This window comes from Protopterus annectens, chromosome 3.part1, assembly GCF_019279795.1.
Source record: "Protopterus annectens isolate FY-2018-M chromosome 3.part1, PAN1.0, whole genome shotgun sequence".
Taxonomy (NCBI): domain Eukaryota; kingdom Metazoa; phylum Chordata; order Ceratodontiformes; family Protopteridae; genus Protopterus; species Protopterus annectens.
Genome location: NC_056732.1, coordinates 477,572,862 through 477,587,801, shown reverse-complemented (window position 1 = coordinate 477,587,801; position 14,940 = coordinate 477,572,862).

The window sequence follows — 14,940 nt, the reverse complement described above, 5'->3', positions numbered from 1 at the left end:
TTCAGGCAGTTCTCAAAATTCCCATGATTTACACATCTGACTCATGTCTGACCAGTACCAGCAGTTTGTGCAGGTTGATTTCCCATAGGGACTTTATACTGTTGATGCTAGGTAAGCCTTTGAGCTATGGCTCATGACACTGATATAAAACCCACAGCCCATGGCCAAGGTGACATTGAACTCTGCACTATTATACACCCGCAACATTGTTAAACTTGTGTCAGTCAGCTAGAGTCTGGGTTCTCATCTGAAGGACCATACAGACTGGAGCCAGCAGTGTAGGAAGTGCCCAGTTAGGAGTCATTAGAGGATTTGGCTGCAGTGAAACCTGATGTGAGGTTGAAGCAGGCAATGTTCACTGTAGTACTAGCAAAGAGACAATGTCTGGTCAACAGCTATTGGCCATCTTATTGACACCAAAAATTAAAACTGATGCATGCTATTCTATACCCATTTACTGGCCACACCCGAAATCAGTCATAACCTAAAGCCATGTAACACAGCAGAGTGGATGGGGCCCAGTTGTCATCATTAGGTGGAGGTGGGACTAAACAGGGGTGTGAAAAAGTTACTGTGTAGGGAGGAAGTGGAGCTTCCTAGGGAAAAGAGAACCAGATGTTTTGCGTGCTGAAAATTTTACTGTGTATACTGTGTAGGGAGGAAGTGGAGCTTCCTAGAGAAAAGATGGCCAGATGTTTTGGGTGCTGAAAAAGTTACTGTGTATACTGTGTAGAGAGGAAGTGGAGCTTCTTATGGAAAGGATGGCCAGATGTTTTGGGTGCTGAAAAAGTTACTGTGTATACAGTGTAGGGAGGAAGTGGAGCTTCCTAGGGAAAAGATGGCCAGATGTTTTGAGTGCTGAAAAAGTTACTATGTATGCTGTTTAGGGAGGAAGTGGAGCTTCCTAGGGAAAAGATGGCCAGATGTCCTGGTTGTTTTTACAGAACTGGTCCCAAGGGACATAACTACAGCAGAAGGTGGAGTACAGCACCAGTATGGATGTGATAGGGGAAGTGGGTCTACCAGCAGGAGCAATTCAAACTTTGAACGCCTCATCCGGGGGGGGGGGCATCCCATTTGTGCAATGGCACTGTCAACAGCATCCACTAGCAAGGATGATGTGAAACTGTATGACTTTGTCTGCCTAGTCATGTGAAGTGGGGAACAACCACAGAGGCTACATCTATGAGGGGAACCCTTTCATGCCTCACCAGGCTCACCATCATTAGGTGGCACCAAGGAAGTGGCCGTGTGTCACCCTAAGGTATCTGCTTTGTGGGGAATTGCCACAGTGGAGACAGAGGAATGTTGGCCATGGGTGTTGCATTGACCATGGTGCTTACAGACAAGAGACCCCACAGAGGCAACAATGGCTTCCAAATAGAACTCCAAGTAGTTATAGACATCCTTGCTTAAGAGTAATTCTTGTCAGAATCGTGGACCAGCACTTCCCCATAACTTCTCTAGCCAGCTTGATTTACATGGGTATCTTTTGATAGTATAAGAATTATCTCATGTTGTCTGATGATAATCTATTATTGATCGGGATTTGAGAACTTATGTGGATAGTGAGGTATCTTTTGACCAACATGTAGCCATTGTCATAAGAAAGTCCTTATATATTGAGCATATAAACAAAGAGGTTGTGTCTAGAGATATGGATGTCTTTGTCCCCTTTTACTCAGCTTTCTTTAGTCCAGTCATTGAGTCTAATGTCCTCCTTGGCATGTATGTGTCCAGACAAGTGTAACAACTGGAATGCCTGCAGTGATACCTTACTAAATGGATAAAAGCCCTAAACAATACATCTTTCATGGACCGACTTAAAGCCCTGTGGCCATACTCAGTATCCTACAAACTGCTAAGAGGTGACCTGTATCTGGCATACATGGTATCCTTTGAACAAATACTGATGAATTTACTGCACATAAATCAAGTCAAGTGGCATCAGGAAATATTTGGTCTAGGGATCTAAAACTCTTTTGCAACATCAACAGAATATTTTGGAGGGACAGGTATATCTCACAGAGTATACCATTGCTTTTGAACAGACTCCCCATTAACATAAAACAAAGCTTATCCCCGTCCATATTCAAACGCAATTTGGATCTATGGATGGGAAAAAGAAAATTTAATCCAGGACTGCTCCCTGTCCTACTAATGGACAGAGACAGCTCCTAAATGCTTCATCCTATGCATGGGTCTCCTCAAATTATTTATGTTATGATCCGAGTTATTCTCATTGGGGTAAAATATAAATGTTAAGTTGTCTATCTCGCCTTCATTCTTGCTGGATGGGTTCGGAGCCGACCTCGGCTCCGACTCGACCACTCTAAAAGCTCGAGAGTTGGTTCCACCGGCTCGAGGCTCCCCTTATATCCCACAATGCTAGGCGAGAGTTACCTCAGATCTCGTTTGCCGCTACAGCTATCGAGGTGTTGGTTTTCTACCGGTTCTTGGTAAGTGACTTTTCTTGTGAAGTTAGTCTATTAAAACCCCTTTAATTTTAATATTTTTACTTATTTCCCTTAGTTTAGAGGAATTATTATCCCCTTTCTTAAAAATTCCTGTTTTTTTCCCTCAAGAACTTTAAGTTCTTCCCTTGGGCCTACAGGCCTTTTTTTTCTTTCCCTAGTGGAGTGTGTGTGTTAGTTTTCTTATTTAAAAAACCTAGTTAGTGGTTTATTATAATTTAAACTAGACAGGGTGTAATTAGTGTGTTTGTGACTGTGTGTGTGATTACACCTTTTGAGATGTCTAAAGAAGCAAAGGTCTCCGGATTCAAGAAGTGTGATGCGTGCTGTCAGAAAATGTCTCTGACAGGCGCTCACACTTCTTGTGTCTACTGTCTGGGACCTTTGCACCTGCAGGACTCCTGTGCTGTGTGCCATGGCTTCAGCCCCAGGGTCCTGCAGGAAAGAAAAAATAAGTTAATTTTAAGGGGCTTACTCAAGCCAGAGGATTCCCTTTCTGTATCTACAGGGAAGCCCTCTAAGGCATCTAGGTCTTTGGCTCCGACAACTGAGCCGAGACCTAAGGTTTCTAAACCTCTGTCTACATCGGCTCCGGCTGGAGCCGATGAGTCTCAGTCCACAGTTTCTGTGGTTCCTCGGCTCCGGCTGGAGCCGAGGTATTAGAAATTCCCGTGTCGGCTCCGACCAGACCTTCGGAGCCAACAACTAGGAAGAGGTCCAGGTCACCATCCCTTGGCTCCGTTCATTCGGCTCCAGGATCTCCCCTGCTGTCTGAACGGAGCCAAAGATCTCACTCCTCTAGGTCATCGAGGCTGTCGGATCATGACCTTCAGAGGGTAGTGAGTCAACTTCTTAAGTCGAGGCACTGGCCCAGATGCTTCAGAGCCCGACTCATCAGTCGATGCCTGCCCGGTCCATCAATATATTCCTCCTTCGACTCTCTTGAGCTCGGAGCCGGGTCGCGTCGGAACCGAGACTGTGATAGCGTCGGAGCCAATACAATTGTCTTCGGCTCCGTCGTCGGCTCCGATTTCTTCCTTGGAAGAATCTCGGCGCCGGACTTCCCTCGTCGGCTCCGAGGGGTGAGTGGCATCGGACCCTTGTCCGACCCCCCTCTCCCTCTCGGTGCTTCGGCGCTGGTGAGTTCGGCACCGACATCGGCCTCGGAGCCATCTCTGTCGGTGCCGAGGGAGGTTCTTAGCTTCGGGCGGGGACCTCTGGCTTTGCCTGACAGGGGTGCATTCGAGGTCATGCGGAGTGTGTTAGAGCCTGGCTCTACTCCACAGTCGGCTCCATCCGCCCCTCCCTCTACGGTGCCTCAGGTCAAGTCGACTCACTCCCTCATCCCGGACCACAGAGAGCCAGCTCCTCAGGAACCCCCTGTGGGATTTCATCCTCTTCCGAGGCCTCTCCTGATTTGGCAGAAGAGCCCCTCGGAAGAGGAAGTGTAAGAGGGAACACATTGGCTCACCTGAGTCCATCGCGTCTGCCACAGCTTTGGAGGATTCTGAGGGTTGCCCCCGGTCCCCTTCTGAAGATGTCTCATTTGCAGACATTCTAGAGATCCTGAAGCATAGGGTAATTTGGCCAGCCCTTAACCCTTCGGAGGATGAATCTGTGTATCTTCAGGCGTTTGGCTCTCCCCCTTCCACCTCCTGGCTGTCCCCCTTGACCCCCTCATGCAGGTGGTTGCTAAGAAGGCATGGACGGCTCCTGATTCAGTGGACCCCACTCCCAGGAGACCCTCCAAGTTCATAACGGCACCAGCAGACAAACAGTTCTTGACAAAGGAGTCTCTGTGGATGCTATGGTGGTAGCTGCTGCCACTAAGAAGGAGCTAGCTGATCCTTCAGTACCTGTCCATCCACCTAACAAGGAATCTAGGTCCATGGACAGGTACGGGAAGCAGATGTTCTCGTCAGCGACATTCACCATGCGTTAAGCTGAACTACCTATGCCATTTTACCGTCTTCAAAGGGACTTGATCAAGGAAGCGAGTGAAATGTTAAAGGACCCTACAGCTGCGGGTTTTCAAGATAAGATGAACACGCAGCTGGCTACCCTTAACTCCATAACCAACTCCTCCATGCGCCTTCTTTCTTACGCGGCTGATGTAGCGAGTAGAGCCGCAGGGACAGGTGTGGCCTTACGTAGGCATGCCTGGATGCGGCTATGCAATTTTGCGGACCCCTTCAAGGCGTCTTTCACTAACTCCCGTTTGATGGATCATCTCTTTGGTCCTCAAGTGAAAGAAACCTTGACTAGGTGCGAAACTGATGGCAAGACCCTTTCTGCCATCGGAGTCCGTTTTCTACTCCTTCTAGGCCTTACCCCAAAGGCCAGAAAGGTGGAAAGATGTGGTTCTGTAAACAATCTCAAGGGACTTCGCCTGACGACAGAGTCGTTTCCCGCCAGAGGCAGAGGCGGAATAACAATGGTAGACGCCGCCCTAGGGGCAGGGGGTCCGCAGAACCAGGGCAATCGGAAGCCTTCTCTGACAAGCCCTTTCAGCATCCCTGAGGTGTTGCCCGACTGCCCACCTTTGGAGGCAGTCGGGGGAAGATTGTCACTGTACCCAGAAGCCTGGCTATCCCTGACTCAAGACAAATGGGTACAGTCCATCATTTCCGAAGGCTATTCTATCCCCTTTCTTCGCATTCCAAACCAATCAAAAAAATCCCTTCCAGATGTTCCACCCGCTCAAAGGGATCTAGCGGTTTGGGAGATTTCAAAACTGCTTGCAAAAAGAGCAATTCAGCCAGTTCCAGCAGACCAGCAAGGATCCGGAATCTACTCAAGGTTCTTTTTAGTTCCAAAGAAAACAGGGGACTGGAGACCAATTTTGGATCTCAGTATCTTGAACAGATCAGTCAAGAAAACAAGATTTCGGATGGTCACGCTGCAATCCATCCTTCCCCTTTTGGGCAAAGGAAACTGGATGTGCTCTATAGACCTTCAGGATGCGTGCTATCACATAAAATGAACAGACGCTCCAGAAGATTCCTCCGCTTCAGGCTGGGAACCAGTCATTTTCAGTTCAGGGCCCTGCCCTTTGGTCTCACCACTGCCCCGGTGTTTACCAAATGCATGGCAGTGGTAGCTTCTCACCTGAGACGACAAGGATTCCAGGTGTTTCCATATTTGGACGACTGGCTCCTCACAGCTCCCACCAAGCATCTCCTTCTGATGGCCAGGGATTACACTTTTCGCATTTGTCAAAAGTTAGGCATTTCAATAAATTGCGAAAAGTCTGTTTTGTCGCCTTGTCATGCTATTACTTTCATAGGCGCAAATCTAGACACAGTAGACATGTCTGCGAGACTAACACATCAGAGAATAACAGATATTCACAAACTGGTCTCACTCCTTTTCAACAACAACAGAATCAAAGCCAGGTTAGTTCTGAAAGTGTTGGGAATTATGGCGGACCATACCTCTGCTTCCATTAGCCAGATTCCACATGCGGATCCTTCAATGGATGCTCTTTACTCAATGGTCATACCAGCAACTTCCAATATCTCACACCATTATGATCACGCAGGCGTGCAAAAATCATCTCATGTGGTGGATGTCTTCCCCTCAGCTCTTGTTGGGAAGACCCTTTGTTCCACCCCCTCGGGTTGCTACTCTGACAACGGATGGGTCCCTGATCGGGTGGGGGCATTATCAGGGCAGGACGGTCCAGGGCACATGGCAACCAAACGAATGCCACTTGCACATAAATGTTCTGGAGATGAGAGCAGTGCTTTTAGTGTTGCAAGCCCTTCAAGACTCTCTTCCCTTGGGAACGATTGCAATCCAGACAGACAATATGTCTGTAGTGTGGTACATCAACAAACAAGGCGGAACCAGGTCATACCCCCTGTGTCGAGAAGCACTCAGATTGTGGCAATGGGCGATTTCTTCTCAGTGGTTTCTGATAGCAACGCACATCTCCGGGAAGTCCAATCAAATTGCGGACAAGTTGAGCAGAGCTATCCTCATGCCTCACGAGTGGTCTCTGAAAGACTCTGTTGTGAGAGAAATTTTCCTCAAGTGGGGTCAGCCTTGCTGCGATCTTTTTGCTACTCCCCAAAACAGCAAGTGCAGAGAATATTTCACTCTATTCCCTTTACCAGGCCAACCCAGCAGAGACGCTCTAGTCCAAGTTTGGCCCGGGACTTCTGTATGCATTTCCTCCTTCCCACTAATCTCTCAAGTGATACAGAAAGCTATCGCTCAGAAGGCCTCATTGATCCTCATTGCTCCTTACTGGCCTCGACAGGTGTGGTTCCCCTTTCTACATCGATTTCTATTGAGCGACCGTGGAATCTGGACCTAGTTCCAGATCTTTTGATCCATCAGTCGGGTCAGTTTCATCGCTCCCTCCCCTCTCTGAACCTCACTGCTTGGTTCCTCCAGTTCCAACCTTAGCCAGGCTTCCTCAATTATCTCACTCCGTTCGAGATATTTTGATAGCTTCCCATAAATCTTCCACTCGGAAGATTTATTTGAGTAAGTGGAAACGCTTCACATATTGGGCTCAAGGAAAGGACATAGATCCTTTCACTGCTTCCATCCAATTAGTCCTTGAATTTCTAGCTGAACTCTTCCATGCAGGTTCATCTCCCTCTACTCTTAAAGTTCAATTGGCAGCTATTTCTAACTTTCATGTGGGTATTTCTGAATCTGCCTTAATGTCCCACAAGCTTTGCAAAGCCTTTTTGAAAGGAGTTTTTCTCCTCAGACCTCCTATAAGAAATCCTCCTTCTCCTTGGGACCTAAATTTAGTTCTTGCTTCTTTGATTCTTCCCCCTTTCGAACCTGCAGTCTCCTGTTCTTTAAAATTGCTATCATGGAAGACTCTTTTTCTGGTAGCTATTACTTCAGCTAGAAGAGTTTCAGAGCTTCAAGCACTCAGCTGTCGACCTCCTTATCTATTGTTTCATAAGGACAGAGTATCCTCACGAACTAACCCGTCCTTTTGCCTAAGGTGGTCTCGGCGTCAAATCTAAATCAAAGCATTGACCTCCTGTCTTTTTCCAGAATATTCCAATAGGTCTGAACAAAAATTACACTGCCTGGATGTTCATCGTCAATTGAGGTACTACTTGGATAGAACAAAACAATTCAGAAAATCTGATCAGCTGTTTGTCTCCTATGCGGAAAGCAGAAAGGGACTTTCAGTTTCAAAGGTATCATTATCCAGATGGCTAACATCTTTGATTTCCCTTGTATATGAAATTAGACACCAAAACTGCCTAATAAACCTAAGGCCCATTCCACCAGAGCTTTGGCTACTTCTTTAGCCTTCCAAGACAGACTGCCTATTGACACCATTTGTGCAGCGGCTACTTGGGCTACTCCTCACACTTTCATTTCTCATTATAAGTTGGACTTAGCTTCTAGGCATAGAGCTAACTTTGGTTCCACTGTTCTCAGGAGTCTGTTCCGTTAGGCCACCCGGGACAAGGTGCTAGGGACGCGGTCCCATCCAGCAAGAATGAAGGCAAGATAGACAACTTAACATATAGAAGTTATGTTCTTACCATAACGTTCCATGTCAGTTGTCTTCTTCGCCTTCTTCTTGCCCACCCTCCTTCCCCCTGGCCTGGACAGACCTAGAGGAGTTGTGATTGTGACCTCTCTTTCTACCACCTCTTTCTTAGGCATATGCTGTTGTGCATATTTCCTGGATCAGGATGTAGGTCACCCTTCTTTCTTCCTGTTGTTAGAGGTGGACTCTGTTTAGAGTTATTCTGTTACTATTATAAGCTGGGGTTAGCTTACAAACGAGATCTGAGGTAACTCTCGCCTAGCATTGTGGGATATAAGGGGAGCCTCGAGCCGGTGGAACCAACTCTCGAGCTTTTAGAGTGGCCGAGTCGGAGCCGAGGTCGGCTCCGAACCCATCCAGCAAGAAGAAGGCGAGAAGAAGACAACTAACATGGAACGTTATGGTAAGAACATAACTTCTATTTATCGACCATGGAATGTGTAAAGCAAGTCTGTATCTGTAACCAAATGAAAATGGTTAATTTGATCACCAGAAGAGAAACTTTAGGATGGTGGCGCCTTTTGTGGCAGTGGCTACTCTGGCTCCCAGTGTGCATTTTGTATTTTTATGTATTTTTTATTGACTTACTATTCATTTGGGAGTCCATTGTTGATCAGATTTGCAGGGGTCTACTTTATGCACTCGAAACAAAAATCCAAATCCAAATAGCGCGACACATAAAGAGCAAACCGTGAATACATCGAACGTACTAAAGCGCGAAATTGAAAACCTCGAACCGTCATAGTCGGCCAACCCACCACAAGCAACACACTACCTACCCAAACACAATAAAAAACACATACATACACTAAGCAAAACCCTACTTCTAACCCTAAATTAAAGCACCAAAACCCTACTGCTTACCCTACACTAAACCCCACATACACAACTATCTATGCACTATCCTTAACCCCTCCCTAACCCTAAGGTCCGTAACTGCTGCACACTTCCTGTATGGAGCTATACCCAAACAAACTAACTATTCCACACACATACACTTAAAACCCTACACTAAACCTTGCATACATTACCTACACAAAACCTTAGATACACTACCTACCTATGCACTTACCTTAACCCCTCCCTAACCCTAAGGTCCATAACTATCGCACACTTAACTTACGGAGCTATACCGCAGATGGGCCAACAATGCAAATTAGATATTTCCACTTTTGTGGTTTTGTTCGTTCGATGTATTTGCGGTTCGCTCTTTACGTGTCGCGCTATTTGGATTTGGGTTTTTCAGCTTTCGAGCCCATAAAGTAGACCCGATTTGCAGTTGTCTGAAGCAGTGGTGTTGTTTGGGCTTAGGCTGTGGATTTGCTGTGGTTTTGGTGATTGTGCCTGTTTTGGATCATTGGGATGACCAAGGCCATTCAGGCAGTTGCGTCAAAGGTGGAAGGCAGAAACCCGGCTTGGTCTGCTAAATTGGATGTTGAAGGGATCCGTCTGGGACTTGAGATGATGTAGTTGTTGAAGATGAAGCTGGCAACGGTTTGGACAGAGGTGATGGTGAGGATTGCTGTGGTTGCTTGGCTGCTTTATCACATTGGTCACTGAGATCATTTGAGCCTTTGAATGGTGGCAGTTAAATTTGGGTTCTTTAATCGGAGACCGGTCTGGAACTTGGGACATTAATGTTGCTGAAATAGAGCTAGTGACTTTGTGGATGGCGAGGATTGTTGTGGTCGCTGGGATGTGTCGAGCATGTTTAATGCAGATGTGATGACTTCAGTTGGCTTGGACTCTGTTGCTGTTGTGTTATTGTTGTGTATGTGTACTTGTTTATGTTTGCACATGAGCTCTGAGAAATGCAATTTCATTCATCTGTGCACTGTTGCTGTATGGTTTGAATGACAATAAAATTTACTTTGAAACCTGCTAGGCTTAAAATGTCTTGTAAGGGCAGCTAGCCTACTATCTGTCTATGAAACTAAGTGGCTGACCAATGACCTGAGCAGATAAACATGCTCAGTTTCCCTTCAATCCAAGCATTGCAAGCCCCATGTGTATCATTATGCATGCCATGCATTTACAGTAATCTTCTCTGCCATGGCAGTAGTGCAGATCACCAACTTGCACATCTTTTGATTTGTCTTCTACGGCACTGAGCTTAAGCACTGCCTGGAAGATGGCACTGTTATTCACTGGCAATCCACTCATTAGTGCTATCATCACACCCTATAGTGGTGCCACTGTCCAATGCTGGCATGTAAGCTGGTGATGATGGTTCACTTTGTATTGGTCTGCCAGTCATGTCCTGTTCTTCCATAACCAGTGGAAAGGGAGAGATGGGTTTCACAGGCATCATAGCTGTGTCAGTAGATGTGGATGGTGGGATATCCTTTATGGTAATGATTGTTGCTAGTGGTACTTTGTTGTCATAGTGTGCTGCCATCATCATGTGGTGTGTGCTGCTATGCCTGTATTCAGAAGCCTCTTTAGGAGAAATATGATGTGCTTACCTTCAGAATCCTCATGCAAGTGTTGTGCTACAAGACCATGGTAGTGCCTTAAGAAGGTAATACCAACCTAGTGCATCCCCAGCAGAGACACACGATGTTGTAAGTAATCCAGCCTCCACATCTAAGCCTGCACCACATATCAGCAGCTTCTCACTATACTCAGAGATGGACACCAAGATGTACTCCATTAGAAAGAGCGTTCCATGATGGCAGACCCCACCTGTGGCCATTTCATTCTGTGCAGTGGTTTGAGCTTTTATGCAAGTATACAATATCATGTAAGTGACCCCATGTCAGACCTGTTGTGCTGATCTGCTGTGGCCACCAACAGGATTCACATCTGTAATAAGGCTTAGCCACACACACTCCTGGAAGGTCCTGTCAGCCCTGTCTGTGCCCATATTACACCTTCCATGCACACATACAGCCTGTAGTAATATTTCTGTATTTGCCAGAAGGAACTTTTCCAGCTATTGATGTTGTTTTGATACCATCTACTTTCCTGTATATGGTGACACAAACTATGGTCTGTGCCTGGCTACAAATATGTCTTCTATCAACTGTACCAGTCCACCACCCACGTGAAAGAAATGGTTGCAACAAGTGGCATATCTGCTAAACACCACTTTCACAGGCCATGCCTCAACAGCAGTTCACTTGGGACATCTAGGGGATGGAATGTGGTATAGCACATGCCTTTTGCTCTGTCTGTATGAAACTGTGTCCCCCCAGGCCACACTGCCATGTGTCCCACAGAATACATCTGCAGCCTGCATCATTTACCTGGTGTGTTTCCCTCACCCTTTCTTTGTGTATCTCGCTGTGAAAGATCTGAGGCATTTGTTGCTCCCAACTAACTTTAAATGCCTGTTTTTGCTCTTGTATAGCACTTTTAATTTTATTTGCATTCTACTATCTGTTTGAATTGTCTGAACTGACTGTTTTTTTTTTGCCACATTTTACTGTAAACTGTACTAGTTTAGCTGTACCATTGCCCAGTTCCATGTTTGGTGGTTATAGACGCAAATGTTTTGATTGTTAAATTTTCCCTTAATACTTTGCTTGTGGTCCTCTAAAGGTTTTCCATGGCCCTGCTCAACTGGCAGGTGAAACACTAAGCCTACCCACAGTGGTACCATCACACCTCTCACACACTAGCCATTACTAAGTGCGACCTCCTTTTCTGACCATATAAATTTACCTATCACTATGGACAGACAATTTCCCACAGTTGTTCCAGCCACCTTGGTCGACATGAGCATCCTGAGGCAGTGTAGCAACTATCTCATGTTCACTGGCAGTCCTGTACTCCTAGTCCACACAAACTCAACATGCAAAAGATGCAACTATATTAACAACCTTGAATCCATACTGTCTCACACACCAGTCAGTACCTATGACAATGAGCGGGTTGTCAGCATGCACACCTCACCTACTACTCCACCCGGACCCACATCACACATACCTACATATACAGAGGTTCTCCCCAGAAACATACCTAAACACCAGAGACCTCCCAAACACAAACACAAGCATGCTACACATAATACTTCCTCTGCAGAACACAATACACATAATAGCTGTCGCACCAGTGTCTCATCTGTCAAGCCCTTAAGGCAAAATACAAAATGATATTAGTCATAGGCTGATTCCATTGTGAGACACACAGATGTTCATGTTACCCGGCTGGATAAGGAGAAGGTCACAGTCAGCTGTATGTCAGATGCCAAGATCCGCCATATCACACATGCACTCAAGTATCTCAAAAGTAGGTACTGTTATGAATTTGTCATAGTCTATGTTGGTGTGAATGACTTCTAACTTACCTCTTTGAACTATGTGAAGAGAGATATGACTGAGCTCTCGGACTATGTGTCTCAGGCAGGTATGGCCCTAGCCTTTTGCAGCATTTTACCTTTACCTAGGATGATGCCTCAATACAAACAGAAAATGACTGACTTTAATAATTGGCTTAGTTTATGGTGTCATTCTAAGGGAATACTGTATCTGTCAGCCTGGGATTACATGATCAACGGACCTCGATGCTTTGCCAGAGATGGTCTTTATCTGTCACCCCTGAGATTTCAGCTACTGGCTAAGACTCTTGCCACTCCCATAGTGCCTTTTTAGGCAGTGTCTCAAGGACAAAATTCCAGACATAAAAACTCCATCTAAAAACAACCCCAAGGTTATGTTGCTAAACGCTAGGAGTCTTAACAAGCAACTACACTCACTGGAAGCAGTCCTCATCTTGGAAGACTTAGACATTTGTGCAGTCACAGAGATTTGGTTCAAGGCAGGCACCCCAACCATACCAGGCTGCACCTCCTTCCACATGTGCAGACCACAAACAGAAGGCATGACAACTAAGGGAGGTGGTGTATCAACATTCACTAAAGATAAATACACCTTCAGATAGGTTAAACAGTATGATTCCCTGGATATACTTCAGGTGCAATTAACTGTTCATAGGACACCTATTCAAGTCATTGCCATGTACAGGACTACCTCCATGAATCAGGACACCCACTCTTCCTAGATGGATCTACTTGAGTCTATCAAGAAACATATGAACACCCTGGTTTTGGGCAACTTTAACTACCCATCCATTGATTGGGTAAATTACTCATGCTCTAACGCACTTGCCCAAAGGTTCCTCAACTTTGTTAACTCCAATGCACAGGACGAGCTAGTTGATACCCCCACAAGGGGTGTCAACATCCTAGATCTGGTGCTTACCAATATGGGGGACCACTTTAGCACCCCCACTGTGAGGTCTTACCTAGTAAGATCTGACCACAAATTAGTCTCATTCAAAGTAACTATCACACCTGAACCCCCCCCCCCAGAAACAACTAACCTAAAAAACTTCTCCAAAGCAGATTATAACCTTACAGGATGGTATAAATAGCTTTAGTGCACCTCCCCCCTCAGATGGAATTGGCAACTACACTAAGTTCTACACTAATGCTTTATACAAACACCTGTATAACTGCATCGACTCGGCCATACCTGACAGGTGCAAAACAAGCTCCTCAAAGAAGAGCAAACCTGCCTTTTAGACAACTGCCATTAACAGGCCTTACAATAAGAGGAATAAATTGCTGTCCAAGAGTAAGAGGGAATGAGCCCTAAACTGGAAACACTCCCTCCTCAGTTTAAACAAACAAATAAGACTTCTTGTGAAGTCTTCCAAAGCAAACTACGAATCCAAATTAGCTTCCTTAATTAAACACAACCCCAAGGCATTCCTTAGTTACATCCATAACCTAAAAGGAAAGGCCCAGATTTGTGCCGAACTGGTAGTTAATGATACCACATATACTGAGCCTGTGGACATAGCTAACCTGTTAGCTGACAGGTTCTGTGAAAACTTCACCCCCCTGTCCCCACCTCAAGTACCCCATGATATCCCTACTATCTGTCCTCTACCTTGTATCTCTAAAGAGCAGGTCATAAATGCCCTCTATAAGGCCAAAAACACAGCATCTGTGGGAACTGATAACATCCCAGGTTATGTCCTAAATGTGCTCAAACAAGAATTAGCAACACCACTGGATGCTGTTTTCAAACATAGTCTAAGCTCTGGCTTCATCCCAGCTTAATGGAAAATAGCCACCGTTATCCCCTTGCACAAAGGTGGTGCTTCCACTAACCCTGGGAAATATAGAACTATTACCCTGACTAGCCTTATCTGCAAGGCCATGGAGTGAATCATCATGGACCTTATCAACAAAGATATAGGTAATCTCTGAACACTTGACCCTACTCAGTTTGGATTTGTCAAAGGGAGATTGCACCTGTTAAACATGGTGGACCTCTTTGAGGCAGTCACCAAGGCCCTGGACGAGGGGAAATGTGTGCATACATGCTACCTAGACTTTGCCAAGGCTTTTGACACTCAGGCATCATTGACAAACTCACCCAGCTAGATATCAACGCTTATATAATTAGATGAGTCACTAACTGGCTTATTGATAGAACTCATATAGTCAAATTAGGGGAATCCACCTCCAACAGCAGAATTGTAACCAGCGGTGTTCCACAGGGATCAGTTCTGGGACTTCTACTGTTTTGAATCTATTTCTCCAAAGTACAAGCTAAAATTAAAGGTCTGTGGCTAACAAAGTTTGCTGATGACTGCAAACTGGGAGCGGTCATAGAATCTCCAAATGATATCAATATCCTACAAGAGGGTCTTACACAAACAAATTATTGGTGCCAAAGTCATGGCCTTAAACTCAATGGAAAAAATACATTATCATCTCTTTCAGTAAATGTGATATTTCTGCTAACTACCACATTAATAACAACACCCTGAGTATGCACTCAGTGGTGAGAGACCTGAGCACAAAGGTTGACAGTAACCTTACTTTTGATTACCATGTCTCCACAGTTGTAAGAAGGACATTATATATCGCTGATCTTATAAGTAAGGGCATTGCATCCAGAAAAGAAGAAGTTA